The 25,533-nt window shown below is 43.1% G+C and overlaps 1 long non-coding RNA gene across 5 annotated transcripts; it reads left to right on the top strand.

Moving 5' to 3' along the window:
• The first annotated feature begins 1,585 nt into the window (after positions 1–1,585).
• LOC123452040 lies at positions 1,586–25,130 on the top strand. Of its 5 annotated transcripts, none has more exons than XR_006632562.1 (10): positions 1,586–14,598; positions 14,682–14,899; positions 15,005–15,075; positions 15,166–15,395; positions 15,488–15,718; positions 15,804–15,913; positions 18,252–18,314; positions 18,681–18,867; positions 24,243–24,624; positions 24,810–25,130. It is a non-coding gene; the product is annotated as an uncharacterized LOC123452040 (long non-coding RNA). The 5 variants fall into 5 exon arrangements; XR_006632560.1 differs by having other exon boundaries at positions 19,030–24,624; XR_006632558.1 differs by having other exon boundaries at positions 19,018–24,624.
• Positions 25,131–25,533: the final 403 nt, after the last annotated feature.

Here is a 25,533-nt window from a genome sequence, read left to right as displayed (position 1 = left end):
TCATCCCCTTCCTTCTATAAAATATGATACGCTCGTGCATATTAGACCAACTCCACCGTACGACCCATCATGTCCGGTTTCGTTCGTTTGGGGTAAACCGGTTGGGTCAGCGCGAGACGGTCCGGATCCATCTTGTCTGTTTTGTGTCCGAAACGACCCATTTCGAGCGCAAACTTGCGCGGGGTTTTGGTCGCGGCGGACAGCAAACAGACGCGCGCTCGTCCGCGTCGGGGCCGCGTGGCAGGCGGCCACCTACCTCCCACCCGCCCACATCAATGCGCACGAGAAGCCGGGCCCGCCTATCATCCGCCCAGGGAACGGTCGCGGTCCTTCTTAACTGGAAAAGCCGTGGACCGATCGTAGTTCACACTTCCCACTACACCCCCGCGGCCTCCTCAAAACCCGACACCCCAAACCCTAGCTTCGAACTCGCCGGTCGGCCGCCTCGCAGCCATGGGGCTCTGGAACTACGGCCGCAGGGGAAGCACGACCGCGAGGCTGGCTCCTCATCGGGACGCCGCCGCGGCTCCGTGAAGAAGGAGGCTGCACCGCCATCGCGCCTCCTTCCTTCAATCGGCCCTAGGCCGTCGGCCAGTGCGACCGGCAGTACCCAGCGCTGAGGTATGTGTGCTACTGGGGATGAGGACGCCGGTCCCGTGGAGCCTCCACCTCCCGAACAACTGGCATCTCTTCGTCGACCGGGTCCCAATCCCGTCGGTGTCGACGAGCGGCCGTGCGCGCCGCGACAATCGAGCGCCGTCGGGCCTCCTCCTCGACGACCTCTACTACGATGACGAGGTACGCCCTCGATTCCTGCTCTGGGACATGTGGCTCAGGGACGAGAAGGGGGTGTACCGCCGCAAAAGTCGCCGCGACAATACTGTGGATGCAACGTGCGCGGTTCCTCTACGTCGGGCCATCTGTCGAAATCATCCTAATGCTATGTGTGTTATTGTATATGAAAAATTTATGACTTCCTTTACTTATCACTTTGCGCCAGCCAGATTTGTCCTTTGTTCGCTTTAATTTCCTAGATTCATCGGCCTGGCCATGAACATTTTACTGCACTACCGGGCAGTGGATGCTTTCAGTTATTTGTTTCATGGGGAAGTTTCGCTTTAATTTCCTAGATTCATCGGCCTGGCCATGAACATTTTACTGCACTACCGGGCAGTGGATGCTTTCAGTTATTTGTTTCATGGGGAAGTTTCGCTTTAATTTCCTAGATTCATCGGCCTGGCCATGAACATTTTACTGCACTACCGGGCAGTGGATGCTTTCAGTTATTTGTTTCATGGGGAAGTTTCGCTTTAATTTCCTAGATTCATCGGCCTGGCCATGAACATTTTACTGCACTACCGGGCAGTGGATGCTTTCAGTTATTTGTTTCATGGGGAAGTTTCGCTTTAATTTCCTAGATTCATCGGCCTGGCCATGAACATTTTACTGCACTACCGGGCAGTGGATGCTTTCAGTTATTTGTTTCATGGGGAAGTTTCGCTTTAATTTCCTAGATTCATCGGCCTGGCCATGAACATTTTACTGCACTACCGGGCAGTGGATGCTTTCAGTTATTTGTTTTCATGGGGAAGTTTCGCTTTAATTTCCTAGATTCATCGGCCTGGCCATGAACATTTTACTGCACTACCGGGCAGTGGATGCTTTCAGTTATTTGTTTCATGGGGAAGTTTCGCTTTAATTTCCTAGATTCATCGGCCTGGCCATGAACATTTTACTGCACTACCGGGCAGTGGATGCTTTCAGTTATTTGTTTCATGGGGAAGTTTCGCTTTAATTTCCTAGATTCATCGGCCTGGCCATGAACATTTTACTGCACTACCGGGCAGTGGATGCTTTCAGTTATTTGTTTCATGGGGAAGTTTCGCTTTAATTTCCTAGATTCATCGGCCTGGCCATGAACATTTTACTGCACTACCGGGCAGTGGATGCTTTCAGTTATTTGTTTCATGGGGAAGTTTCGCTTTAATTTCCTAGATTCATCGGCCTGGCCATGAACATTTTACTGCACTACCGGGCAGTGGATGCTTTCAGTTATTTGTTTCATGGGGAAGTTTCGCTTTAATTTCCTAGATTCATCGGCCTGGCCATGAACATTTTACTGCACTACCGGGCAGTGGATGCTTTCAGTTATTTGTTTCATGGGGAAGTTTCGCTTTAATTTCCTAGATTCATCGGCCTGGCCATGAACATTTTACTGCACTACCGGGCAGTGGATGCTTTCAGTTATTTGTTTCATGGGGAAGTTTCGCTTTAATTTCCTAGATTCATCGGCCTGGCCATGAACATTTTACTGCACTACCGGGCAGTGGATGCTTTCAGTTATTTGTTTCATGGGGAAGTTTCGCTTTAATTTCCTAGATTCATCGGCCTGGCCATGAACATTTTACTGCACTACCGGGCAGTGGATGCTTTCAGTTATTTGTTTCATGGGGAAGTTTCGCTTTAATTTCCTAGATTCATCGGCCTGGCCATGAACATTTTACTGCACTACCGGGCAGTGGATGCTTTCAGTTATTTGTTTCATGGGGAAGTTTCGCTTTAATTTCCTAGATTCATCGGCCTGGCCATGAACATTTTACTGCACTACCGGGCAGTGGATGCTTTCAGTTATTTGTTTCATGGGGAAGTTTCGCTTTAATTTCCTAGATTCATCGGCCTGGCCATGAACATTTTACTGCACTACCGGGCAGTGGATGCTTTCAGTTATTTGTTTCATGGGGAAGTTTCGCTTTAATTTCCTAGATTCATCGGCCTGGCCATGAACATTTTACTGCACTACCGGGCAGTGGATGCTTTCAGTTATTTGTTTCATGGGGAAGTTTCGCTTTAATTTCCTAGATTCATCGGCCTGGCCATGAACATTTTACTGCACTACCGGGCAGTGGATGCTTTCAGTTATTTGTTTCATGGGGAAGTTTCGCTTTAATTTCCTAGATTCATCGGCCTGGCCATGAACATTTTACTGCACTACCGGGCAGTGGATGCTTTCAGTTATTTGTTTCATGGGGAAGTTTCGCTTTAATTTCCTAGATTCATCGGCCTGGCCATGAACATTTTACTGCACTACCGGGCAGTGGATGCTTTCAGTTATTTGTTTCATGGGGAAGTTTCGCTTTAATTTCCTAGATTCATCGGCCTGGCCATGAACATTTTACTGCACTACCGGGCAGTGGATGCTTTCAGTTATTTGTTTCATGGGGAAGTTTCGCTTTAATTTCCTAGATTCATCGGCCTGGCCATGAACATTTTACTGCACTACCGGGCAGTGGATGCTTTCAGTTATTTGTTTCATGGGGAAGTTTCGCTTTAATTTCCTAGATTCATCGGCCTGGCCATGAACATTTTACTGCACTACCGGGCAGTGGATGCTTTCAGTTATTTGTTTCATGGGGAAGTTTCGCTTTAATTTCCTAGATTCATCGGCCTGGCCATGAACATTTTACTGCACTACCGGGCAGTGGATGCTTTCAGTTATTTGTTTCATGGGGAAGTTTCGCTTTAATTTCCTAGATTCATCGGCCTGGCCATGAACATTTTACTGCACTACCGGGCAGTGGATGCTTTCAGTTATTTGTTTCATGGGGAAGTTTCGCTTTAATTTCCTAGATTCATCGGCCTGGCCATGAACATTTTACTGCACTACCGGGCAGTGGATGCTTTCAGTTATTTGTTTCATGGGGAAGTTTCGCTTTAATTTCCTAGATTCATCGGCCTGGCCATGAACATTTTACTGCACTACCGGGCAGTGGATGCTTTCAGTTATTTGTTTCATGGGGAAGTTTCGCTTTAATTTCCTAGATTCATCGGCCTGGCCATGAACATTTTACTGCACTACCGGGCAGTGGATGCTTTCAGTTATTTGTTTCATGGGGAAGTTTCGCTTTAATTTCCTAGATTCATCGGCCTGGCCATGAACATTTTACTGCACTACCGGGCAGTGGATGCTTTCAGTTATTTGTTTCATGGGGAAGTTTCGCTTTAATTTCCTAGATTCATCGGCCTGGCCATGAACATTTTACTGCACTACCGGGCAGTGGATGCTTTCAGTTATTTGTTTCATGGGGAAGTTTCGCTTTAATTTCCTAGATTCATCGGCCTGGCCATGAACATTTTACTGCACTACCGGGCAGTGGATGCTTTCAGTTATTTGTTTCATGGGGAAGTTTCGCTTTAATTTCCTAGATTCATCGGCCTGGCCATGAACATTTTACTGCACTACCGGGCAGTGGATGCTTTCAGTTATTTGTTTCATGGGGAAGTTTCGCTTTAATTTCCTAGATTCATCGGCCTGGCCATGAACATTTTACTGCACTACCGGGCAGTGGATGCTTTCAGTTATTTGTTTCATGGGGAAGTTTCGCTTTAATTTCCTAGATTCATCGGCCTGGCCATGAACATTTTACTGCACTACCGGGCAGTGGATGCTTTCAGTTATTTGTTTCATGGGGAAGTTTCGCTTTAATTTCCTAGATTCATCGGCCTGGCCATGAACATTTTACTGCACTACCGGGCAGTGGATGCTTTCAGTTATTTGTTTCATGGGGAAGTTTCGCTTTAATTTCCTAGATTCATCGGCCTGGCCATGAACATTTTACTGCACTACCGGGCAGTGGATGCTTTCAGTTATTTGTTTCATGGGGAAGTTTCGCTTTAATTTCCTAGATTCATCGGCCTGGCCATGAACATTTTACTGCACTACCGGGCAGTGGATGCTTTCAGTTATTTGTTTCATGGGGAAGTTTCGCTTTAATTTCCTAGATTCATCGGCCTGGCCATGAACATTTTACTGCACTACCGGGCAGTGGATGCTTTCAGTTATTTGTTTCATGGGGAAGTTTCGCTTTAATTTCCTAGATTCATCGGCCTGGCCATGAACATTTTACTGCACTACCGGGCAGTGGATGCTTTCAGTTATTTGTTTCATGGGGAAGTTTCGCTTTAATTTCCTAGATTCATCGGCCTGGCCATGAACATTTTACTGCACTACCGGGCAGTGGATGCTTTCAGTTATTTGTTTCATGGGGAAGTTTCGCTTTAATTTCCTAGATTCATCGGCCTGGCCATGAACATTTTACTGCACTACCGGGCAGTGGATGCTTTCAGTTATTTGTTTCATGGGGAAGTTTCGCTTTAATTTCCTAGATTCATCGGCCTGGCCATGAACATTTTACTGCACTACCGGGCAGTGGATGCTTTCAGTTATTTGTTTCATGGGGAAGTTTCGCTTTAATTTCCTAGATTCATCGGCCTGGCCATGAACATTTTACTGCACTACCGGGCAGTGGATGCTTTCAGTTATTTGTTTCATGGGGAAGTTTCGCTTTAATTTCCTAGATTCATCGGCCTGGCCATGAACATTTTACTGCACTACCGGGCAGTGGATGCTTTCAGTTATTTGTTTCATGGGGAAGTTTCGCTTTAATTTCCTAGATTCATCGGCCTGGCCATGAACATTTTACTGCACTACCGGGCAGTGGATGCTTTCAGTTATTTGTTTCATGGGGAAGTTTCGCTTTAATTTCCTAGATTCATCGGCCTGGCCATGAACATTTTACTGCACTACCGGGCAGTGGATGCTTTCAGTTATTTGTTTCATGGGGAAGTTTCGCTTTAATTTCCTAGATTCATCGGCCTGGCCATGAACATTTTACTGCACTACCGGGCAGTGGATGCTTTCAGTTATTTGTTTCATGGGGAAGTTTCGCTTTAATTTCCTAGATTCATCGGCCTGGCCATGAACATTTTACTGCACTACCGGGCAGTGGATGCTTTCAGTTATTTGTTTCATGGGGAAGTTTCGCTTTAATTTCCTAGATTCATCGGCCTGGCCATGAACATTTTACTGCACTACCGGGCAGTGGATGCTTTCAGTTATTTGTTTCATGGGGAAGTTTCGCTTTAATTTCCTAGATTCATCGGCCTGGCCATGAACATTTTACTGCACTACCGGGCAGTGGATGCTTTCAGTTATTTGTTTCATGGGGAAGTTTCGCTTTAATTTCCTAGATTCATCGGCCTGGCCATGAACATTTTACTGCACTACCGGGCAGTGGATGCTTTCAGTTATTTGTTTCATGGGGAAGTTTCGCTTTAATTTCCTAGATTCATCGGCCTGGCCATGAACATTTTACTGCACTACCGGGCAGTGGATGCTTTCAGTTATTTGTTTCATGGGGAAGTTTCGCTTTAATTTCCTAGATTCATCGGCCTGGCCATGAACATTTTACTGCACTACCGGGCAGTGGATGCTTTCAGTTATTTGTTTCATGGGGAAGTTTCGCTTTAATTTCCTAGATTCATCGGCCTGGCCATGAACATTTTACTGCACTACCGGGCAGTGGATGCTTTCAGTTATTTGTTTCATGGGGAAGTTTCGCTTTAATTTCCTAGATTCATCGGCCTGGCCATGAACATTTTACTGCACTACCGGGCAGTGGATGCTTTCAGTTATTTGTTTCATGGGGAAGTTTCGCTTTAATTTCCTAGATTCATCGGCCTGGCCATGAACATTTTACTGCACTACCGGGCAGTGGATGCTTTCAGTTATTTGTTTCATGGGGAAGTTTCGCTTTAATTTCCTAGATTCATCGGCCTGGCCATGAACATTTTACTGCACTACCGGGCAGTGGATGCTTTCAGTTATTTGTTTCATGGGGAAGTTTCGCTTTAATTTCCTAGATTCATCGGCCTGGCCATGAACATTTTACTGCACTACCGGGCAGTGGATGCTTTCAGTTATTTGTTTCATGGGGAAGTTTCGCTTTAATTTCCTAGATTCATCGGCCTGGCCATGAACATTTTACTGCACTACCGGGCAGTGGATGCTTTCAGTTATTTGTTTCATGGGGAAGTTTCGCTTTAATTTCCTAGATTCATCGGCCTGGCCATGAACATTTTACTGCACTACCGGGCAGTGGATGCTTTCAGTTATTTGTTTCATGGGGAAGTTTCGCTTTAATTTCCTAGATTCATCGGCCTGGCCATGAACATTTTACTGCACTACCGGGCAGTGGATGCTTTCAGTTATTTGTTTCATGGGGAAGTTTCGCTTTAATTTCCTAGATTCATCGGCCTGGCCATGAACATTTTACTGCACTACCGGGCAGTGGATGCTTTCAGTTATTTGTTTCATGGGGAAGTTTCGCTTTAATTTCCTAGATTCATCGGCCTGGCCATGAACATTTTACTGCACTACCGGGCAGTGGATGCTTTCAGTTATTTGTTTCATGGGGAAGTTTCGCTTTAATTTCCTAGATTCATCGGCCTGGCCATGAACATTTTACTGCACTACCGGGCAGTGGATGCTTTCAGTTATTTGTTTCATGGGGAAGTTTCGCTTTAATTTCCTAGATTCATCGGCCTGGCCATGAACATTTTACTGCACTACCGGGCAGTGGATGCTTTCAGTTATTTGTTTCATGGGGAAGTTTCGCTTTAATTTCCTAGATTCATCGGCCTGGCCATGAACATTTTACTGCACTACCGGGCAGTGGATGCTTTCAGTTATTTGTTTCATGGGGAAGTTTCGCTTTAATTTCCTAGATTCATCGGCCTGGCCATGAACATTTTACTGCACTACCGGGCAGTGGATGCTTTCAGTTATTTGTTTCATGGGGAAGTTTCGCTTTAATTTCCTAGATTCATCGGCCTGGCCATGAACATTTTACTGCACTACCGGGCAGTGGATGCTTTCAGTTATTTGTTTCATGGGGAAGTTTCGCTTTAATTTCCTAGATTCATCGGCCTGGCCATGAACATTTTACTGCACTACCGGGCAGTGGATGCTTTCAGTTATTTGTTTCATGGGGAAGTTTCGCTTTAATTTCCTAGATTCATCGGCCTGGCCATGAACATTTTACTGCACTACCGGGCAGTGGATGCTTTCAGTTATTTGTTTCATGGGGAAGTTTCGCTTTAATTTCCTAGATTCATCGGCCTGGCCATGAACATTTTACTGCACTACCGGGCAGTGGATGCTTTCAGTTATTTGTTTCATGGGGAAGTTTCGCTTTAATTTCCTAGATTCATCGGCCTGGCCATGAACATTTTACTGCACTACCGGGCAGTGGATGCTTTCAGTTATTTGTTTCATGGGGAAGTTTCGCTTTAATTTCCTAGATTCATCGGCCTGGCCATGAACATTTTACTGCACTACCGGGCAGTGGATGCTTTCAGTTATTTGTTTCATGGGGAAGTTTCGCTTTAATTTCCTAGATTCATCGGCCTGGCCATGAACATTTTACTGCACTACCGGGCAGTGGATGCTTTCAGTTATTTGTTTCATGGGGAAGTTTCGCTTTAATTTCCTAGATTCATCGGCCTGGCCATGAACATTTTACTGCACTACCGGGCAGTGGATGCTTTCAGTTATTTGTTTCATGGGGAAGTTTCGCTTTAATTTCCTAGATTCATCGGCCTGGCCATGAACATTTTACTGCACTACCGGGCAGTGGATGCTTTCAGTTATTTGTTTCATGGGGAAGTTTCGCTTTAATTTCCTAGATTCATCGGCCTGGCCATGAACATTTTACTGCACTACCGGGCAGTGGATGCTTTCAGTTATTTGTTTCATGGGGAAGTTTCGCTTTAATTTCCTAGATTCATCGGCCTGGCCATGAACATTTTACTGCACTACCGGGCAGTGGATGCTTTCAGTTATTTGTTTCATGGGGAAGTTTCGCTTTAATTTCCTAGATTCATCGGCCTGGCCATGAACATTTTACTGCACTACCGGGCAGTGGATGCTTTCAGTTATTTGTTTCATGGGGAAGTTTCGCTTTAATTTCCTAGATTCATCGGCCTGGCCATGAACATTTTACTGCACTACCGGGCAGTGGATGCTTTCAGTTATTTGTTTCATGGGAAGTTTCGCTTTAATTTCCTAGATTCATCGGCCTGGCCATGAACATTTTACTGCACTACCGGGCAGTGGATGCTTTCAGTTATTTGTTTCATGGGGAAGTTTCGCTTTAATTTCCTAGATTCATCGGCCTGGCCATGAACATTTTACTGCACTACCGGGCAGTGGATGCTTTCAGTTATTTGTTTCATGGGGAAGTTTCGCTTTAATTTCCTAGATTCATCGGCCTGGCCATGAACATTTTACTGCACTACCGGGCAGTGGATGCTTTCAGTTATTTGTTTCATGGGGAAGTTTCGCTTTAATTTCCTAGATTCATCGGCCTGGCCATGAACATTTTACTGCACTACCGGGCAGTGGATGCTTTCAGTTATTTGTTTCATGGGGAAGTTTCGCTTTAATTTCCTAGATTCATCGGCCTGGCCATGAACATTTTACTGCACTACCGGGCAGTGGATGCTTTCAGTTATTTGTTTCATGGGGAAGTTTCGCTTTAATTTCCTAGATTCATCGGCCTGGCCATGAACATTTTACTGCACTACCGGGCAGTGGATGCTTTCAGTTATTTGTTTCATGGGGAAGTTTCGCTTTAATTTCCTAGATTCATCGGCCTGGCCATGAACATTTTACTGCACTACCGGGCAGTGGATGCTTTCAGTTATTTGTTTCATGGGGAAGTTTCGCTTTAATTTCCTAGATTCATCGGCCTGGCCATGAACATTTTACTGCACTACCGGGCAGTGGATGCTTTCAGTTATTTGTTTCATGGGGAAGTTTCGCTTTAATTTCCTAGATTCATCGGCCTGGCCATGAACATTTTACTGCACTACCGGGCAGTGGATGCTTTCAGTTATTTGTTTCATGGGGAAGTTTCGCTTTAATTTCCTAGATTCATCGGCCTGGCCATGAACATTTTACTGCACTACCGGGCAGTGGATGCTTTCAGTTATTTGTTTCATGGGGAAGTTTCGCTTTAATTTCCTAGATTCATCGGCCTGGCCATGAACATTTTACTGCACTACCGGGCAGTGGATGCTTTCAGTTATTTGTTTCATGGGGAAGTTTCGCTTTAATTTCCTAGATTCATCGGCCTGGCCATGAACATTTTACTGCACTACCGGGCAGTGGATGCTTTCAGTTATTTGTTTCATGGGGAAGTTTCGCTTTAATTTCCTAGATTCATCGGCCTGGCCATGAACATTTTACTGCACTACCGGGCAGTGGATGCTTTCAGTTATTTGTTTCATGGGGAAGTTTCGCTTTAATTTCCTAGATTCATCGGCCTGGCCATGAACATTTTACTGCACTACCGGGCAGTGGATGCTTTCAGTTATTTGTTTCATGGGGAAGTTTCGCTTTAATTTCCTAGATTCATCGGCCTGGCCATGAACATTTTACTGCACTACCGGGCAGTGGATGCTTTCAGTTATTTGTTTCATGGGGAAGTTTCGCTTTAATTTCCTAGATTCATCGGCCTGGCCATGAACATTTTACTGCACTACCGGGCAGTGGATGCTTTCAGTTATTTGTTTCATGGGGAAGTTTCGCTTTAATTTCCTAGATTCATCGGCCTGGCCATGAACATTTTACTGCACTACCGGGCAGTGGATGCTTTCAGTTATTTGTTTCATGGGGAAGTTTCGCTTTAATTTCCTAGATTCATCGGCCTGGCCATGAACATTTTACTGCACTACCGGGCAGTGGATGCTTTCAGTTATTTGTTTCATGGGGAAGTTTCGCTTTAATTTCCTAGATTCATCGGCCTGGCCATGAACATTTTACTGCACTACCGGGCAGTGGATGCTTTCAGTTATTTGTTTCATGGGGAAGTTTCGCTTTAATTTCCTAGATTCATCGGCCTGGCCATGAACATTTTACTGCACTACCGGGCAGTGGATGCTTTCAGTTATTTGTTTCATGGGGAAGTTTCGCTTTAATTTCCTAGATTCATCGGCCTGGCCATGAACATTTTACTGCACTACCGGGCAGTGGATGCTTTCAGTTATTTGTTTCATGGGGAAGTTTCGCTTTAATTTCCTAGATTCATCGGCCTGGCCATGAACATTTTACTGCACTACCGGGCAGTGGATGCTTTCAGTTATTTGTTTCATGGGGAAGTTTCGCTTTAATTTCCTAGATTCATCGGCCTGGCCATGAACATTTTACTGCACTACCGGGCAGTGGATGCTTTCAGTTATTTGTTTCATGGGGAAGTTTCGCTTTAATTTCCTAGATTCATCGGCCTGGCCATGAACATTTTACTGCACTACCGGGCAGTGGATGCTTTCAGTTATTTGTTTCATGGGGAAGTTTCGCTTTAATTTCCTAGATTCATCGGCCTGGCCATGAACATTTTACTGCACTACCGGGCAGTGGATGCTTTCAGTTATTTGTTTCATGGGGAAGTTTCGCTTTAATTTCCTAGATTCATCGGCCTGGCCATGAACATTTTACTGCACTACCGGGCAGTGGATGCTTTCAGTTATTTGTTTCATGGGGAAGTTTCGCTTTAATTTCCTAGATTCATCGGCCTGGCCATGAACATTTTACTGCACTACCGGGCAGTGGATGCTTTCAGTTATTTGTTTCATGGGGAAGTTTCGCTTTAATTTCCTAGATTCATCGGCCTGGCCATGAACATTTTACTGCACTACCGGGCAGTGGATGCTTTCAGTTATTTGTTTCATGGGGAAGTTTCGCTTTAATTTCCTAGATTCATCGGCCTGGCCATGAACATTTTACTGCACTACCGGGCAGTGGATGCTTTCAGTTATTTGTTTCATGGGGAAGTTTCGCTTTAATTTCCTAGATTCATCGGCCTGGCCATGAACATTTTACTGCACTACCGGGCAGTGGATGCTTTCAGTTATTTGTTTCATGGGGAAGTTTCGCTTTAATTTCCTAGATTCATCGGCCTGGCCATGAACATTTTACTGCACTACCGGGCAGTGGATGCTTTCAGTTATTTGTTTCATGGGGAAGTTTCGCTTTAATTTCCTAGATTCATCGGCCTGGCCATGAACATTTTACTGCACTACCGGGCAGTGGATGCTTTCAGTTATTTGTTTCATGGGGAAGTTTCGCTTTAATTTCCTAGATTCATCGGCCTGGCCATGAACATTTTACTGCACTACCGGGCAGTGGATGCTTTCAGTTATTTGTTTCATGGGGAAGTTTCGCTTTAATTTCCTAGATTCATCGGCCTGGCCATGAACATTTTACTGCACTACCGGGCAGTGGATGCTTTCAGTTATTTGTTTCATGGGGAAGTTTCGCTTTAATTTCCTAGATTCATCGGCCTGGCCATGAACATTTTACTGCACTACCGGGCAGTGGATGCTTTCAGTTATTTGTTTCATGGGGAAGTTTCGCTTTAATTTCCTAGATTCATCGGCCTGGCCATGAACATTTTACTGCACTACCGGGCAGTGGATGCTTTCAGTTATTTGTTTCATGGGGAAGTTTCGCTTTAATTTCCTAGATTCATCGGCCTGGCCATGAACATTTTACTGCACTACCGGGCAGTGGATGCTTTCAGTTATTTGTTTCATGGGGAAGTTTCGCTTTAATTTCCTAGATTCATCGGCCTGGCCATGAACATTTTACTGCACTACCGGGCAGTGGATGCTTTCAGTTATTTGTTTCATGGGGAAGTTTCGCTTTAATTTCCTAGATTCATCGGCCTGGCCATGAACATTTTACTGCACTACCGGGCAGTGGATGCTTTCAGTTATTTGTTTCATGGGGAAGTTTCGCTTTAATTTCCTAGATTCATCGGCCTGGCCATGAACATTTTACTGCACTACCGGGCAGTGGATGCTTTCAGTTATTTGTTTCATGGGGAAGTTTCGCTTTAATTTCCTAGATTCATCGGCCTGGCCATGAACATTTTACTGCACTACCGGACAGTGGATGCTTTCAGTTATTTGTTTCATGGGGAAGTTTCGCTTTAATTTCCTAGATTCATCGGCCTGGCCATGAACATTTTACTGCACTACCGGGCAGTGGATGCTTTCAGTTATTTGTTTCATGGGGAAGTTTCGCTTTAATTTCCTAGATTCATCGGCCTGGCCATGAACATTTTACTGCACTACCGGGCAGTGGATGCTTTCAGTTATTTGTTTCATGGGGAAGTTTCGCTTTAATTTCCTAGATTCATCGGCCTGGCCATGAACATTTTACTGCACTACCGGGCAGTGGATGCTTTCAGTTATTTGTTTCATGGGGAAGTTTCGCTTTAATTTCCTAGATTCATCGGCCTGGCCATGAACATTTTACTGCACTACCGGGCAGTGGATGCTTTCAGTTATTTGTTTCATGGGGAAGTTTCGCTTTAATTTCCTAGATTCATCGGCCTGGCCATGAACATTTTACTGCACTACCGGGCAGTGGATGCTTTCAGTTATTTGTTTCATGGGGAAGTTTCGCTTTAATTTCCTAGATTCATCGGCCTGGCCATGAACATTTTACTGCACTACCGGGCAGTGGATGCTTTCAGTTATTTGTTTCATGGGGAAGTTTCGCTTTAATTTCCTAGATTCATCGGCCTGGCCATGAACATTTTACTGCACTACCGGGCAGTGGATGCTTTCAGTTATTTGTTTCATGGGGAAGTTTCGCTTTAATTTCCTAGATTCATCGGCCTGGCCATGAACATTTTACTGCACTACCGGGCAGTGGATGCTTTCAGTTATTTGTTTCATGGGGAAGTTTCGCTTTAATTTCCTAGATTCATCGGCCTGGCCATGAACATTTTACTGCACTACCGGGCAGTGGATGCTTTCAGTTATTTGTTTCATGGGGAAGTTTCGCTTTAATTTCCTAGATTCATCGGCCTGGCCATGAACATTTTACTGCACTACCGGGCAGTGGATGCTTTCAGTTATTTGTTTCATGGGGAAGTTTCGCTTTAATTTCCTAGATTCATCGGCCTGGCCATGAACATTTTACTGCACTACCGGGCAGTGGATGCTTTCAGTTATTTGTTTCATGGGGAAGTTTCGCTTTAATTTCCTAGATTCATCGGCCTGGCCATGAACATTTTACTGCACTACCGTGGATGCTTTCAGTTATTTGTTTCATGGGGAAGTTTCGTCCTAGTAGACCTATCATTTGTCCAACAATGTGTTGACTAAGAGTAGTTGTGTTTTGCCCCTGGTTATGATTGCCTGCCTGCCGTCCCTTTCCCATGTAATCCATGTGCTGAATGGGCTCCTGCAGTTTGCCTACACAAACTTCTTTTTTGGTTCTTTTGTCAGAATCTCCTTACTTCAGCGACTTAAGTATTTACATGATTTACTTTATAGCTACTGAGATAAATTTGTAGGATATCACCCCATGTGCACTTTGTAGCTTGTGACTTCTTTCACAAGTTAGTTTTGGTATTGCTCTTCTGCAGGTTTATCGCCATTTTGTCAGATTGTGACAATTGTTTCCTTTATGCAGATCTGGCCACGGTTCTGGAATTTTCCCCAGTGACAGACAGGGCCCTCTGTGGTTGCTTTGAATGGGATTATAACTATCACTGACTATGTGAGCATTATTTTTATGGGAAGATAAAAGCTCCATAAGCAGCCCTCTGGTCGTCTGATTAAATCCCTTGAAATGGAGAGGGTTAGGACCATTCTGGCTCATGGATACCCATACCCACATGAGCACTCGAGACGTTTCATGATTAGGAAGACTATCAAGCCAAACTATTCAAGCTTTAGTCGTTGGTAAGCAATCTCTGGAGTCTGTGAAAAGATCATTTTAAGTAAAACAAGATGTATTAGTTCCCTGAGCCTGTTTCTGAATGCAGGTACGTCGCTTGGGTATATATTCTTGGCAGTATTATACCATCTCCCTAGTTTTCGGTCAACGGGGTTGGATATGAGGATAAATCTTTCCCTCTATATTTCCTCCCTGGTTTTCTTGACCGTCTTCCACGTCGTCTTCCCTGGACTCTAATATTTGGGTCTTGTTTCTCGCATGGTAGAGAAAAAGCAAGAGATGCTTATTATAATCCAAAATTGCACAGTAAGTTTTTTGACATACAATGATTCAGGTGTTCCGTTCATCTTATTTAGAATTTTAGATATACTTGCGATTTTTCTAAGATGTGCATTTTCTTTCACATCACAGGTGATAAGTATAGCTTGCTGCGTGTTCTACGGCCACTATGGTAACAGGACTCTTCCAAACTTTAGTCGTTGGTAAGCAATCTCTGGAGTCTGTGAAAAGAGATAACTTGAAGTAAAACAAGACAGATGTATTAGTTCTCTAAAGGCTGTTTTTTAATGCAGGTACGTTGCTTGGATATTCTTGGCAGCATTATACCATCTCCCTAGTTTTCTGTCAATGGGGTTAGATTTGAGGATCAATCGTCCCCTCTTCCTCGCTATTTTTATTTCCTCTCTAGTTTTCTTTATCATCTTCCATGTCGTATTTCTTGGACTCTGGTACGTGGGTCTTGTTTCTCGCGTGGCAGAGAGAAAGCCAGAGATGCTTACTTACTATAATCCAAAATTGTGCAGTAAGTTTTTTGTCATACAATGATCCATGTGTTCAGTTCATCTTGTTTAGATACTTGTGATTTCTGAGATCTGCATTTCTGTCACATCGCAGGTAATAAGTATAGCTTGCTACATGTTCTACAACCACTGTGGTAACAACACTCTGTCATCTATTGATCGTGAACTACTATCTGGGTTGCATTTTCACTGTCGAGAAAGCAAAATGAGGACAATACACTGGTTTCAAAGCTATTGCGTATGCATAAGTGTAAAGACCAGATTTGCTCGTCCGGTTGGCTGTGCCAGTCACCCACTTCTCTCGAAATGGGCCATTTATGAACAAGTTAGTATACTTCACCTTCTGTTAGTGCTTGGATGTCTCTTCTGTTTATTTACTGTTCTATTTTTATCTTGTATGTTTGCTCCAGTTAACTTACAATGGATGCGAACACTCCAACTTCATTTCACCTGTCTACTCTTTGTGGGCTACGTTCATTGTTCTTTACATGGCCAATTATGTCGTGGAGCGGTCAAGTGGGTATGTCTACTGTCTGAACACATCCATCTGGTAGATAAAATTCTTTTGATGTATTATAAAGAGTAGATTACACCAGTAGTGTATAAACTTGACGAAAAAAGTCATTCTAGTGCCAAAACTGGTAGCATGCATTGAACGGGTATCACAACTTGGCTGGAGCGTGCATATGCAGTGCAGAACGCATTTGGCTACGAAAATGGTGCTGACGAGGTGCGTCAGCATGGCATGGGACCCTTCGTCGGTGACTAGAAGATGGGGACTGGGCATGTTGCCTGGTGTTTTTGTAAAAAGCCCACTCAACATTTTACGTTCACAAAATAGCCCCTGTTTTTTGCAAAAATCCCTTCAAAAAATACTCACAGAAAAACCCTCGCCTCATCCGTCGGGAACCTATAAGAACGAAACAAATAATGATGTGCACGTGCTTTAATTTGAACCACAAACCTACAGAGCGCGCTCGCGTGCGTAGCCACCACTAGCATGACATTCTGCTGTCCAATTTGCATAGTGATTCTTTATATCATATCAGGAAATAAACCATTTACATGAAATAAAAAAAATCCATGGAACTTGATCAAACAAACTTATGTAAACGAGCACTCATGCCCCTCAACCGAGAACGTTATTTAAACAACATTCATGTATTGACTTATTAGTTTCAATTATATCCTTAGAACTAAATTATGAAATAAAAAATATATTTGCATAAGTAATTTTAGAAAAATATTATATATTTAAGCAAATGCCTGTATAATTACAAAAATCATAATTTTAAGAAATACTAATGCTATTAAATGAAATATATGTTGCTTTAATAAAGTTTTTGTGGTTTCTAAATATATATACATATACATGTATAGATAAAATTAAATATAAAAATATGTCAAAAAATAAATACGATCCTAGTGTGCCTCCAGACTGCTGACTCTAAAATGAATATTATTTTAATTATACAAAAACGTTGTTTTATTTTATGAATATGTTTTATAATAATACGTGATTTTATGAAAACGCAAACATTTTGATTTTAATTTACTTGTATGTAAATACTTTTAATCACACAAATATTCTAACTTGGTTGCTATTATTGTGAATATAGTTTATATTTTTTTTACCTTCTTAAAAATGGATATAAAATAAAAAAACTAACTTGTGGAAAATGGATTGCACTGCCTGCAGCCAATTATTATATTTCATAATTTAAATATATGGATAGAGTTAAAATTAATAAGTTATTACTTTCTGAAATTACAGGAATATTTTAGAATGTATTTTTTTGTATGTCAGTTATAAGGTTAATAATTTATTCTAAACATGAAATGTTCTCTGTTGGATTTGGCATGCATGCACGGTTGAAGGTTAGCATGTTAGATCGATTCCCAGTTTCCCACAGTCATCATTTTTCATTTAGAGGAAATTTCTTATTTGTCGGAAATGATATAAAGCAACAGTATACTTATTGGATTACATAGGTGATTCCTAGGGTGACTACGCATGTCGACATGCTCTCCTCAAGTCGGTGGTTCCAGCTCCCGTGCGGAGCATATTTTGTTTTGGTTTTTCATATTTTTTGTTGGACTCTGTCAGGTGGGCCAGTGGTGTTTTTGTGATGAGAAGTTAATTGTAGGTGTTTTCCGCTAAAAAAAACAGTCCAAATGTCACATCCCCGCCGTCCAGTCAATGATAGCAGGCCCCACCTCACGCAGGCACGCCACGTGAACACTGTGATTGTATCCAAACACGATTTAGTCTGTATATGCACGCTCATGCCAAGTTGTGGCACCCGTTCAACGTATGCCATAAGTTTTAGCACTAAAGTGACTTTTCTCGTCAAGTTTAAACACCGATGATGTAATTGACTCAATTATAAACAAGTCAACATAGAAGTTTTCATTCTGTTATCTTAAGAGGGAACTTATGATGATGAAAAGGAAACGCAATATGTTTATGATTGTTTCATCTAAGCATAACTATAATATGGTTGAATATAATATGGTTTTCAACGTCCATGGCCCCTTAACAAAATGCCAATGGTTGTTGGCGAGCCTTGGAAAAAATCTAAAAGGTGTTGCATTCAGTTTATTACCTATAGGTCACATGAATATGCTTTAGTGAATAATATGTTGTGACTGAGTAAGATACTCAGGTCAATGTTACTAATTAGGGTACTGAAGAGTTGGACATGATGATGACCACTTTATTTGTCTTTTGTCACATGTTTGTCTAGTAAATAAGAAAATAGGCCAGAAAAATATGCTCAATATAACTGACTCATTCATTCTCCTTGTTTCCTTGAATTGTTGTGGATGAGCTCTAACTCATCCTTTAACAATTTCAGAGTATGAGAATCTGAAGAAACAGTTGAAACCGGATTTGAGGACATAGTTCGTTGGTATTCTGGGTATGTTCTTGATCTGCACGTAAGCTCTTACGTACTACCCACTTGATGTTGTAAAAATGGATGACTATTTGTCGATATGTTCCGCAGGACCTCAACAGATTTGTTTAAAACTGTTTTCGACCTCATGATATCAGCCACACTTCTTTTTGTCTATTGATGATTAGTGACTAGTAAATGTTTGCTGATTAATGACTAGTAAATGTTTTGCTTGTCATATGCTAGTTTATCACAAGTTGCAGTCCACACATGGGCTGATGCCCTATATTAATTATTTTTGCCATCTTCTTATGTTCGATTTTGATTTTTCCATGTTGATCTTGGAATAAGCTCTTCAAAAAGATGTTGATATGTTCCTTTCTTTTGTAGATATCCAAATCAATGCTCATTCACATATGAGCAGTGTTTTTTCTGCCCTTTTGAGTATGCGCTCTCCAGCCTCCTGCTTGGTATACGCGTGAACACATAGCATTTGAAAAACATGAACTTCCTCTTGGAGCTTCTGAGCACAGGCAGTATAGCCGACCACGTTGTTTTCTGATTCCTGGAAACCACGGTAAATATTACCTGCCTATGATCCACACTGTACTTTGTGATTTATGATATTCATATACATGTCTTCTTCCTTGCCCATCAGTGTTCCAATATTTTTTTTGCTAACTATGTCTTGCCATCAGAGAAGTTACACTATATTCTTTTAATACAGTATTGTGAATAGAGGTATATAAATAAGGATGGCAAATGATGGGCCACAACTTGGGGTTACCTCAGCCTAGCTATGTATGTGCCTCCAGTCGCTCTCGACGAGCATGAGCTGGGTAAGGATGCACTTCGTGCTCAGCTGCAAATGCGCTCAAGGACTTATGTAGAATACATCGAGTTTTAGCACCACAAAGATATCCTTCAAGTGAGCCGAGTCACGGATATGCTTGTCGATTTTGTCTTTGATCAAATAGCGACCCTGTAATACCTGTCATGCCCATTCAAACAAGCTTTCTCCTCCACCATTGCCCTTGGCAACCACGCCGATTGTCAGCTCTATCAGAACGACACCAAAACTATAGATGTCAGTCTCCTCGACCTTTCATTGTATTGATAGTATTCTGTAAAATTTGCATTCAATTAGTGTTTAATGAAAATGTTTAAGATGCCTTGTTGGATTTGAGATTCTCACCAGGGTCATATGCCCATGTGTCCCACAAATAGTTGACATGTGGTGGGATAGGCCTGGTTGACAACCATTCGAGCAAGCGTAAATTCGTCGAACTTGTCATGGAGCTCTGGGTCAAGCAAAATATTCCCTAACTTGATGTCCCGGTGCATAATAGCCTGTATGCACTCTTGGCTGATGTAGTTAAGGGTCCTGACATCATCAATAGTGATGGTAAGCCTTGTCGCCTAGTCCAATGGTACAAGGGTGCCCACGCGGTCATGGCGGTGCGGCCACTCGTCGAGGCTGCCCTTCTCCATGTGCTCGTAAACAAGTAGCTTGGCATCTTGGCTGGAGATTATGCACAACAGCTTGATGATGTTCTTGTGGTTAATGCCCCCCAATGTCTCCACCTCCGAGTTGAATTGCTTGTGGTCCAGATTTACCGTGTTGCATATCTTCTTGACAGCCACTATTCTGGTGCTGTGATCCTCAATGGCATTACCAAGGCTAGGAGGTGGACACGTTGCACCTTCCTAGGCCCGCCATTGCCCATAATGTTCTCCTCAGGTATGTTGTTGAGCAAGTCGGATTTGACGAAGTCTGGAGGTGTGAATGGTGTCATTTTCCAATCAGCCACGACTTCTTTCACCACTTGTGTGTCCTTTCGATACCGAAAGAGCAGGTGTATGATGATGCTCATGCAAGCGATAATGACAGTGACACTAAGCACTGACAAGGTTATCATACACTTTTGGAGGTGGGTGCCTCTGTGGCATATTAGCATACTTATCCTCGAGGCCCACTTGGCACAAAGCCCACGGTTTTGAAGGAAGTTGTGGTTGTGATTTGTACTTTTCAAAGAAAGGGGCACCTCCCCATTGAGTTGGTTAAATGACAAATTGAGGGATGCAATTGAATGATACCCGAGGTTAGATGGAATTTTGCATGTTAGCTCGTTGTTGGACAAATCAAGGACTACGATGATGAAAGAATCTCAATGCTCCATGGCGGTACTACACCTGATATACGATTGTTGCTGAGGTCAAGTTATTTGAGATCCTGCAACAATATAACTAATGTTGGTATGGATCCGGGTATCTTGTTCCCACTTAGTGACAATTCAGAAAGCTTGTGGAGATTGCTTACGTTGACCGGTAGCTCTCCTGAGAGTTGTTTATCCTGCACCATCAACACAAGTAGCCCAGTCCCAAATGTCGGGATCGAGCCAGAGAAGTGGTTTTTCTGCATCTCAATTCGAGAGATATCTGAAGATCTCTATTTTGGTGTAGTGCCAATGAAGTTGTTGTCCGATATTAGCACTATATGCGCCAACAACATCAACCATATATTCATCGAAAACTTCCTCAAGAAGTTTTTGTTGTCGAGCATAATGTTTTCCAGCGAGAGATAGTTGCCAATGATCATTGGGAGCTCGTTGGAGAAGATATTGTTAGGAAGTACATTGTTGAATAGTTTCCCATGAGCGCGTAACTACTTCGGTAATGAGCAAGACAAGATGTTGATGTAGACCTTAAAATTTCCAAGCAGCAAGTGCTTCCCAAGTTCTTGTGGTACCTCACCCTAGAGCATATTGTCGAACAACTGGATGTATTGGAGGTTGGGAATGAGGCCCATGCTTATGCGGATGGGGCATGTGGAATCAATGTTGTATAAGATGATAAAGATTAGTTTCTTGAGAGTCCCAAAGCCTTATAGTATGCATCTAGTGAGTTTGTTTTTCCACAAGTCTATCTTAATCAAATTCACCGCAGTGATGTTGCATGGCAGCTCACTGGTGAGTCTGTTATCATACAAGTACAAGATCTCGAGCTTTTGGTGCTCCTAGATCTAGAGGGGATTGAACCACTGAGCTTTTTTTCCCCATAGGTCCAACATGGTTAGTTCCTTTAGACTTGAGAATGCCTATGGAATCTCAACGGTGAATCCATTACTCTCAAGAAGCAGGTTCTGGAGTGTCAAAAGCTCAACCATCGGCATCAACAAAACTGCACTAAAGTTGTTGTTAGTTAGGTTGAGGTGCTTCATAGATGGTGATAGTTGGTTGATGTCTTGAGGAAGGACTCCATGAAAGCTGTTGTAGGAGAGATCAAGGTACCGAAGACAAGAGCATGCATAGAGAGTGATGCCAGGGAATTTCCTAGCGAGCTTGTTGTACGAAAAGTCGAGGTGGATCAGGTACTTGAGATTGCACACCTAAGGAGTGATGTTGCCAGTAAGATTCAAATGCTTGAAGGAAATCCCTGTAACTAGGCTTCCACCACTTGCCACCCAATTGGCAAAACCCCAACTACAATGATGTGTAGAGCAGAACAACCGATCATTGAAGCTGGGCTGGTGTCAGTTGCGTAGGAGGCGATGGAGGCCTAGTTACGGAGCTTTCCTTCAAGCATTTGAATTTTATCGGCAACACCCCTCCATCTCTGTGCAACCTTAAGTACCTAATCCAACTCGACTTTTCATACAAAAAACTCACAGGGAGAGTCCTTGGCATCAAGCTCTACGCCTACTCCTGGCTTCGATACCTTGTTCCCTAATACAATGGATTCCATGGAGTGTTTACTCAAGAGATGAGTTGACTATCACCATGTGTGAAGGATCTCAATCTGACTAACAACAACTTTAGTGATATTCTGTTGATGGCGATGGACAAGCTTGAGACACTCCAAAACCGGCTTCTTGAACGATTGGCTTCACTGGCGAGATTTGAAAGTCATTCTCAAGCCCAAAGAAACTAACTATTTTGAACATGTGGGGCAACAATCTCAGTGTTTCAATCCTCGTATGGATGTGGGAGCACTAAAATCTCGAGATCTTGTACATGTATGACAGTGGACTCATAGGGAGCTGTCGTGCAACATCACTATGGCGAATCTGATTAACATAGACTTGTGAGCTGACAAACACATTGGTTGCATACGAGAAGACTTTGGGACTCTCAAGAGACTAACCATTATCATCGTATACAACATTGATTTCATAGGCCCCATCCCCAGCATCATTGTCCTCATTCCCCACCTCCAATGCATCCACTTGTTCGACAATATGCTCTAGGGTGAGGTACCATATATAGGAACTTGGGAAGCACTCACTGCTTGGAAATTTTCAGGTCTACAACAATAACTTGTCTGGCTCACTACCGTAGTAGTTATGCGCTCATGAGAAACTATTCAACATAGTAGAGTCTAACAACTGCTTCTCCTATGAGCTCCCGACGATCATTGACAACTGCCTCTCAATGGATAATATTATGCTTGACAACTACTACTTCTCGGGGAAGTTTCCGATGAATATATGGTGGTTGTCGTGCATACAATGCTAATATCGAACAACAATTTCACTAGCACTATGCCGAAAGAGAGATCTACGAACATCTCTCGAATTGAGATGAAGAACAACCACGTCTTCGGGTTGATCCCGACGCTTCGGACTGAGCTACTAGTGTTGATGGTGTAGAATAACCAACTTTCGGAAGAGCTACTTGTCAACATAAGCAATCTCCACGGGCTTTCTGAATTGTCACTAAGTGGGGACAAACAAACCTAGATCCATACCAACATCAATTACATTGTTGCGGAATCTCAAATCACTTGATAACAACAACAATCGTGTATCACGTGCAATATACCGCCATGGAGCATTGAGACGATTTCCTCGCTCTTAGTCCTTGATTTGTCCAACAATGAGCTAACATGCAAAATTCCACCTCACTTCAGCAACCATTCAATTTTGTCCCTTAATTTGTCCTTTGACCACTCAATGGGGAGGCGCCCCTCTCTTTGCAAAGTGCAAATTACAGCCACGACTTCCTTGAAAACCATCAGCTTTGAGCCAAGTGGGCCTCGAGGACAAATATCCCAATATGCCATGAAGGCACCCACCTTCAGAAGCGTATTATATTATTGTTAGTGCTCGGTGTTACTGTCATTATCGCTTGAATGAGCATCATCATACGACTGTTCTTTCAGCGTTGGAAGAACAGACAAGTGTTGAAAGAAGTCGCGAGTGATTGAAAAATGACACCATTCACACCTCTGGACTTCTTGAAACTCGATGTGCTCAACAACATATCTAAGGAGAACATTATCGGCACGACGGGTCTTGGAAGGTGTATTATGTCCACCTCCCGGGCCTTCATGGTCTTACGGAGGATCGCAGAAGCAGAATAGTGACTGTTAAGAAGGTATGCAACATGAGAAATCTAGACCACGGGAAGCCCGACTCGGAGGTGAAGACATCGGGGAACATCAATCACAAGAACATAATCAAGATAGTGTGCATAATCTCCAGCCAAGATGCCAAATTGCTTGTTTACAAACGCATGGCGAAAGGCAACCTCTACGACTGGTTGCAGCACCGTGACAACAAGGGGCACCCCTGCAATATTGCACTGGTCGACAAGGTTGACCATCACTATTGATGGAGACAAGGGCCTCAACTACATTCACCAAGAGTGCGGACATGATATTATCCACCGGGACATCAAGTGAGACAACGTTTTGCTTGACCCAGAGTTCCATGCCAAGTTCGCCGACTCTGGGCTTGCTCAAATGGTTGTTAAACCAAGCCAATCACACCATATGTCACCCATTTGTGAGACACACGAATGCATTACCCCCGACGAGAATCTCAAATCCAGCAGGACATCTCAAACGTTTCCACTAAACGCTAAATGAATGTAAATTTCACATAATATTGTCAGTACAATGAAAGGGCGAGCTGGGAGACTAACATCTACTGTTTTGGTATCATTCTGCTAGAGGTGACAACTCGCGTTGTTGCCAAAGGCGTTAGACGAGGAGAAAGCTCAGCTGAATGGGCATAACAGGCATTACATGGCCGCTTTTTAACCAAAGATAAAATCGACGATCATATCGGTGACTCGGTCCATTCGGAGGATATCTTTGTGGCATCGATACTCGGTGTATCATGCATGAGTCCTCAAGCACATATGCAGTCAAGCATGAAACACGTCGTTACCTAGCACATGCTCATCCAATGCGACGGAAAGCACATATATATGTGCAGAGGATGGGGCTGAGCCCATGTTGCGGAGGATCGTGTCCGAGAAGGGCACCTCCAGCAGTCGGTATGGCTGCCGACGAGACTCTGTGGCACATACATTGATCTGGAGTAATTAAGGTATGACCACCTTTATATCACTCGTTTTTAACTCAATTTTCTTGTTGTAGGCAGCCCAATTTATCAGTTGGCTGTCTAACCGGACTCATTTATTGCATTTGTATTCATGTTAAGTGGCTAGCAGCTAGTTAACATTTGATTGTTTTTTTATTGATAACATTTGATTGTTTTCTTATTGTTATCAGGTGGATCATTTGTCTCCTCCGGCTGTCTAACCAGATGCATGGTACGGCTTACGTTCTGCGCCTGCTACAGTTGTGTTTGGCATTCACGTGACCATGTCTTAGATGAGTTTGGGCTTGTAGAATGAGCATCAATAATCGCGTTTGCTTTTCCTTTTCTGGTCACAGTGTAATGGAGTGGGGTTCAGTTCTTCAGTCCAAGATTTTTGTAACTAGCGTAGCTAGTGGCTTCATGCCATCACCAAATGATTACCTAACGATATAAAATTAAGCACTGTGCAACAATATTATTGTACTTTGAAAGAATCCGATCTACTTATTGTCCATTGCTATGTCAAGGCCGGTTGTTGAGGATATCGTTTGTGGAAAGAAAAAATATCAAGGCCGGTTGACTACATAAAGTGCTCCCTCCGTTTCTAAATACTATAAGTCTTTGTAGAGATTTCATCAGAGAACTACATACGGAATAATATGAGTGAGTCTATACTCTAATGTATGTCTATATACATCCGTATGTAGTTTCCTAACGAAAACTAAAAAAGACTTATATTTAGAAACGGAGGGAGTATTTGATAGTACAAATTAACTTAATCAGAACGCATGCATTATTGGAGAATCCTAGAGTGAAAAACCTATCTATGATGTCCAAGTACTGCAGCATTCACATTAACCTGACCCATAATGCTGCTCCATTGCAATTAACAGTGATGAATTGATAGTTAATGCC

Source organism: Hordeum vulgare, chromosome 5H, assembly GCF_904849725.1.
Source record: "Hordeum vulgare subsp. vulgare chromosome 5H, MorexV3_pseudomolecules_assembly, whole genome shotgun sequence".
In the NCBI taxonomy this organism is placed as follows: domain Eukaryota; kingdom Viridiplantae; phylum Streptophyta; class Magnoliopsida; order Poales; family Poaceae; genus Hordeum; species Hordeum vulgare.
This window is presented reverse-complemented; position numbering and strand designations above follow the sequence as displayed.